Here is a 6843-nt window from a genome sequence, read left to right on the forward strand (position 1 = left end):
CTATTCATAAGAAACAATTTCCGGTTCGTAAATAGAAAAGGGATCAAAGTTGTCAAACCGTTAAAGTTTTGTGGCCAAACTTTAAATATTAAAATGTTCCTAAAAAATGTAAAAATAATGATTACAAGGACCAAAAGTGTCAAAATGGCTAAAAAATGAGGACCAAAGTTGCCAAAGTACAGGGACCAATTTTGCCACAAACAACATAAAGTCCAGGGACTAAAATAGACAAAAATTGTGGAAGTTCACTATTCATAAGAAACAATTTCCATAATATATATACAAGTTTTATGGCCAAACTTTAAATATTAAAAGGTTCCTAAAAAATGTAAAAATAACGATTACAATGACCAAAAGTGTCAAAATGGCTAAAAAATGAGGACCAAAGTTGCCAAAGTACAGGGACCAATTTTGCCACAAAAACAACATAAAGTCCTGGGACGAAAATAGACAAAAATTGTGAAAGTTCACTATTCATAAGAAACAATTTCCATAATATATATATATATATATATATATATATATATATATATATATATATATATATAATAATAATAATAATAATAATAATAATAAAAAAACAATCACTTTACTTAAAAACATTAACTCTCATCCATTTAAAAGAATGCAATATATATTTATTAAATTTATTACTTAAACATTACATTTTTCATTAATATTGCATATTTACTTTTTGAAAAAAAAATATTTTTAAAATAAAAAAAATATATTCTTTAATCTGCAATATATATTTATTAATTTTATACTACCTACAAAAAAAACTATTTCAAGAATATTACATATTTCTTTTTTGAAAAAAAAATAAAAAAATAAAAAAAGAAATATTAATGTATATTTCAAATATAATGTAAAAACGGTTAGTGATAATGCAAATAGTCACAAAGAATTAATTACAATTAATTAACACAATTATATTCATTTTAAAATTCCTATCATCCCTTTACATCATCAAAATAAAAAATAATTGTTTTTGTGTATATCAATAAAAAAATTCCTATAAAATACAGATTCGTTTTTTTAAACCAACAATATTTAAAAATTACAAATTAATAAAGGATAAACATTATCATATAGGTTGTATAGTTTATATGATTACCTAATAGCCTATAACCGCCAAACTAGGCAAACATACTTATCGATGCAAATGATGATAGACAATTAATTACCACCTTTAATACCTAAAACTACTACCGATATATATTCCTCCTTCACATCTTCTGCAATCATCATAAACGTAAAGACACATATAATTTCCATTGATGGCTTCTGAAACATTTAATTGGGAAGTTCACAACTCATCAACTTATCTTGATCTATACGAACTATATGGTATGTTTCTTGTTTTTACTATCTTATGATATTACTACTTATCTAATTTTTTTTTTCATACTCATTCAGGATCTGAAAACAAAAAATACTTCTCAATGAAGATAAACCATGAAGGTAGTTTCTTGTACTATCTAGAAAGAGATTACCATGGAGGAATCATTGACCATGTTGACTTCATCAACATAACTAGTTTCTATGTGGAGGTATTTGACAAAATCATAATTTTTTTTCGGTTATGATGTCGAGAAAACCTTTGCCAAGTTGTCCGAGTAAAACCCTAAATTTGAGGGTTTGCACCCTATTTAAAAGACTTATCTACTCCCATATCGGCCTTCATCGTCCCTCACACTTCCAGAAGACCTTAAACTGAAGAAAGGAGCTTGGGGTTTAAAGTTGAAGCTAGAAGATCTAGATATTATGTTCCATTTTCAGCTCATTTAAGGTAAAAAGCTTCAATCTTGGCTTTCCATGTGTTTAATCAACTTTAGGGATTAGATTTGGTATCTTTAGGGCATTTCTAAGCCATTTTTGGGTTGTGGGGTGTAATGTGGAGATATGGCTTCAGATCTTGGACTTTGGAAGGTTCTCATGGCATAAAGGTGCCAACTCTATGACCATGAGAGCCCCATGCATCTTGTAGGTCTCATTTTTGGTCCTTTTGAGTTTAAAGACCCATGCATGGACGTAAAGTTTGTAACTTTATGTGTTATATCGACCCTATGAGGTCAGATCTACCCTTTGGATGAGATGAGCTCAACAGAAATCGAGTTTATGGACATGGACTTTAGGAGACTCGGCGATTCGTTCTTGGGACTCGACGAGTCTAGCGTTGGTTCCCCAACCTTTTGTTTCGGAGGAATCCGGTTGAGTCTAGAAGGGGGAATCAACAAAGATGGATGTGATTATAGACCTGGAAATCATGGGACTCAACGAGTGTATGAACAAACTCGGCGAGTCCAAGGCAATCTCCCAGACCATGAAGATGGACTCGACGAGTTGTCCATACAACTCGACGAGTCATAGACTGAACACATTCTTATGAGGGAGATGAACTCGATGAGTTCAAGGGGAACTCGGCGAGTCGGTTGAATATGGTCCCGATTTTATGGTTGCAAGAGGACCCGTCGAGTTGTTGCTAGACTCGACGAGTGGATTCGGGGGTTGGATCATTTTAAAGGAGTAGGGACTCGACGAGTTGGTAGACCAACTCAGCGAGTCAAGTCAACTGTAGGTTGACTTTAACTAGGACTTGGGTTGACCCCTTGTGAGGGTTGTGAGTACGAATTTATTACTTAGAAAGAGTTGTCGTGTATGGATTGAGGAGTCGAGGAAAGTCGATTTTCACGCCGGGCATAGTGCAGACACTACGCGACATTGAGGTGAGTTACCTTCCAGTAGAAGTGGGTCTAAGGCACCAAGACCGACCCTCTAGTAGTTGATTACAGTTGAGATGATTGTCTTTGTGATAATTGTCTGGTTTGCTATTACTTGATGTGTTCTATGTGCCAGTATGTTATGTTCTATGTGATAGTGGTATTAGGAGGGGAATAGTCCCCTGATCGGTTGTTAGGACCGAAGGGTAGGTCGGACACCCCATATATGTCTGACATTATAATTATGATATGTTATTATGTGATAGTAGTAAGGGTTAAATGGTCCTCGTGACTGGGTGAGATTGACCGGAGGGTAGGCAGGCACCCCGGAATGGCCTAACATGGATAGTCAGCACCCCAGAATGGCTTGACACGAGTAGTCAACAGCCCAGAATGGCTTGACATGGGCAGGTCGGGCACCCCAGAATTGCCTGAAAACATGTATGATTGTATAGTATGTGGTATGATGGGGGAACTCACTAAGCTTTGTGCTTACATTTTCAGTTTTGGTTTCAGGTACCTCTTCATCCAAGGGGAAGGAGCCAGTGGCGTAACAGCGCATCACACACACATGATTTTCGCAATGAGTTTTATGGGATTGTACTCTGATTTATATTACTGTTCGATGTTTTAATTTAAGACATGTTCATTATGATTTATGGATTGATATGATATTGGCAATGTTTTCAATAAACAATTTATAAATTACTTATTTACAAAAGAAATTTTTGCACTCGAAATTTGGGATGTTACAAGTTGGTATCAGAGCCTTGGTTTGAGGGAATCAGACACACACCTTTGGGGGTGTTTGGACTCAAATCAAGGGCTTGAAGGATTTTCACAAGAAAATAGTTTTCTAAGATCTAAGTTAAAGAATTTTGGGAAAGAACGAGGTGTGTGATGCATGCGACCGGTCGAGCTCAAGTAAGTTTTCCCCAAAATACCCATACTTGATACGTTATGTTATATGATATGATTATGAGAACTGTATACTAGATTAGGGCTAAGGATCTAGGAAGATGTCTTGTATGCCTGTTATATGATTCTGAGAACTGCATGCTAGATTAGGGCTAAGGATCTAGGGAGGATGCCTTATATGCCTGTTGTATGAGTTTATTGAGCAATATGCTAGGGCTGGTTAGTCAGCAGTATGGTAACCTGATTAGGTTATGCCTGGTGTTGGATACTCAATGCACGGATGCTACTTGCTTTGTTCTATAAGGGTTCCGACTAGCTTTAACTAACAAGTGAACGGATATGTAATAGTATCTGCAAGCTAGTTAAGGAAAGACGGTAGGGACTCCTTGTGCAGCTGATGGTGGAGAGTAGGTCAGAGAGTTCCCTAAAACAAGCCTAGGATGAGATTATTTGGAAAGTTGTATTAGTAGAAAAGGATTTGGTGAAGTCAATGCAATTCTTAAGGAAAGTATGGATATATGTGGAAGGTAGTATGGTCCCGTACTACTGGAAACAGAGGATCCGTACTCGAACCAATGAGGGCTGAGACAGAACCAGGAAACTTGGAGAGTGTGTGAGATCTCTCGAGAGTATGTATGACCCTGACATCATTATGTTTGTATTCAATATGGCGATTACGCGACATGGAGCATGTTCTGGGTCAGGATCATGGTTAGGCTTAGGTGCGGGATCCGAGCAGATTGATGACGGGCTACGCGAGTTCATTGCGTCTGAGATCACGAGAGGTATCCTTGAGGCGACCCCGGTCATTTTCGGGTCGATCAAGGAGGGGATTATCGAGCTGATGGAGGATTGCCTCCGGACATTCAGGAGTGACTTAGCATCCAACCAGTCGGGTATGCTCACACTGTCCTTCAAGGACTTTAGGGGAGTGGTGCGCCAGACTTTAACGGGGTGAAGGACCCCATTGCTGCCAAGAGATGGATCGCAGACATTGAGTCTGCTAAGTTGACGAGCTTATGCCAGAGGGGTCGAAGGTCTGCTTTGATGCAGGATGTTTGAGGGATAGAGCTAGGGATTGGTGGGAGTCAGTCGGTGACTCACTGGGAGCCCCAGCCATCGAGGCTATGACTTGGTCAGACTTTGTGACCAGGTTCAAGGCTGAGTTTACGCCAGCTGTGGAGCTTCAGCAGCTGGCTAAGGATTTTCTTGATATGAGACAGACCACGGAGTCAGTGGCGGAGATCACCGCCAAGTTCCGGGAGAGGGCCTTGTTGGTACCTCAGTATGCAGGGGATGAGGAGATGCGGAAGACCCGCTATCATGATATGTTGAGGGATAACATTCGGGAGCATGTCAGCTATTCAGTCTGCCCGACCTTGGAGTCCATGATTGTCAGGGCGAGGGAGAGAGAGATTGATTTAGAGCACCTCAGGAAGAGGAAGGCAGAGACAGAGCAGAGTATTAGGGTTTCGGGGAAGAAACCCAATGGATCCGACGCTAGGTCGAAGGGCCAGCCAGGCCAGAGCCGCTGCAGGAAATGCGGCAGGCCGCATGAGGGAGCTTGTAGAGAGGGATCGTCAGGCTGCTACAAGTGCGGCAAGACGGGGCATTTTGGCAGGGATTGTACTGCCCTCGCCCCCACAGTTCAGATATCGGACCTGATTTGCTTCCATTGCAATCAGAGGGACCATAAAAAGGCCAGCTGTCCTAGATTGACAACAGCAGCAGCGCCAGTGGTGGCGTCGACTCCAGCGACAACACGAGTTACGGATGGCCGGAAGGTCAAGTCAGAGGCTCCAGTGGTGAAGAGTCGAGATTTTCAGCTGACAACCGAGGAGGAACGCGCCGCAGTCGATATGGTGAAGGGATAGGTTTCTTCTCTCTTGCTTTTATTATATTTACTCGTGTTCTTGATGTGTTATGCTATATGTTTTGCTTAGGATCGTTCCATGTGAACGGTATTCCGGTCCAGGTATTGTTTGATTCGGGAGCTACCCGGTCATTTGTTTCTCTTGCACTTAGCAAGAAGCTTCCTAAGTCTTCAGGCATGTTAGAGTGCCCCCTAGAGGTTGAGATTGCAAACGACCGATCAGTGCGGGCGTCAGAGGTTTTCAGATATTGTTTTCTGAGGTTGTATGAAGAACGCTACTTGGTAGATTTGGTTCCCATACCATTGCGGGGGAACAAGGTTATCATAGGGATGGATTGGTTGAGCCCCAATGGGGCGATGATCGACTGCGTGCATCAGTTGGTGCGGATTAGGGCTCCAAGTGGGGGAGAGCTGGTAATTCAGGTCGAGAAGCCACATCATGGACCAACTTTATGTTCAGCAGCGATACCTAGGCGCTATCTCCAGCAGGGGTGCACAGGGTATGTCTGTTGGATTAGTGTCTAAGTCCATAACTATAGTTGGTATGTACTTGACCCGACTCGGCATGGTCCATTTGGGTTGCATGACATCGGAACATTTGGATAAACCTTTTATGAGAAGAAGACATTTGTGACATATTAATATATTATAAGTTCTAATATATTAATATGAAATCATGTTATTTAATTAGTATTGATCAAGACTTAATTTGAACTTAATTTGGTGATCAAAAGAGACTAATAAAATATATGGGGATTGATTGTGTAAATCATTCATTCTTATATATATGGGCTTATGATCCATGATTCCTTATGTTGGGTTTAACCCATGTGGTGACCCATGGATACTCCATGGAGATTAAAAGCCATGGAGCATAAGGAATGGGTAAAGTCATGGGTTACATGGTGTAACCCTAATGTGCACACTATATAAGGACCCCTTTAGCTCAAGAAATTGGCACTAGTGATACATATATGAGGGCTAGCCGATTTGAGCATGAGTGTCTTCTTTTCATGGTTATTCTAAGTGTTGATGATGTTGTGTGAACCATTTGAGGTGTCACACTTGGGGCACTAGGCTCTCGAGCTTAATGGAGTCAAGCTACACCAAGAGGTATGTATTCTAACTTGTTATATTACCCAAGTATCAAAAGATTGTATGCTAGATAGGGTAATACCTTGGAATATTCATATTTACATGTATAATAGAGAAAACATAGATCCAAGGTATTTAGGGTTGCATATACACTTAGGAGTGTTAGAATGCTCAAAACACAACAATGTTGCCTATGTCTTGGATACCCGGGAGGCGGGTAAGGCGACGGTGAGT

At 40.1% G+C, this 6843-nt stretch overlaps 1 long non-coding RNA gene across 1 annotated transcript; it reads left to right on the top strand.

The window, feature by feature from the left end:
- Positions 1–1289: 1289 nt before the first annotated feature.
- On the top strand, positions 1290–4451 carry LOC128133204 (uncharacterized). Its single transcript, XR_008231558.1, has 3 exons — positions 1290–1350; positions 1420–1553; positions 3240–4451. It is a non-coding gene; the product is annotated as an uncharacterized LOC128133204 (long non-coding RNA).
- The last annotated feature ends 2392 nt before the right edge of the window (positions 4452–6843 follow it).

The sequence above is a fragment of the Lactuca sativa genome, chromosome 1 (genome assembly GCF_002870075.4).
Source record: "Lactuca sativa cultivar Salinas chromosome 1, Lsat_Salinas_v11, whole genome shotgun sequence".
Taxonomy (NCBI): domain Eukaryota; kingdom Viridiplantae; phylum Streptophyta; class Magnoliopsida; order Asterales; family Asteraceae; genus Lactuca; species Lactuca sativa.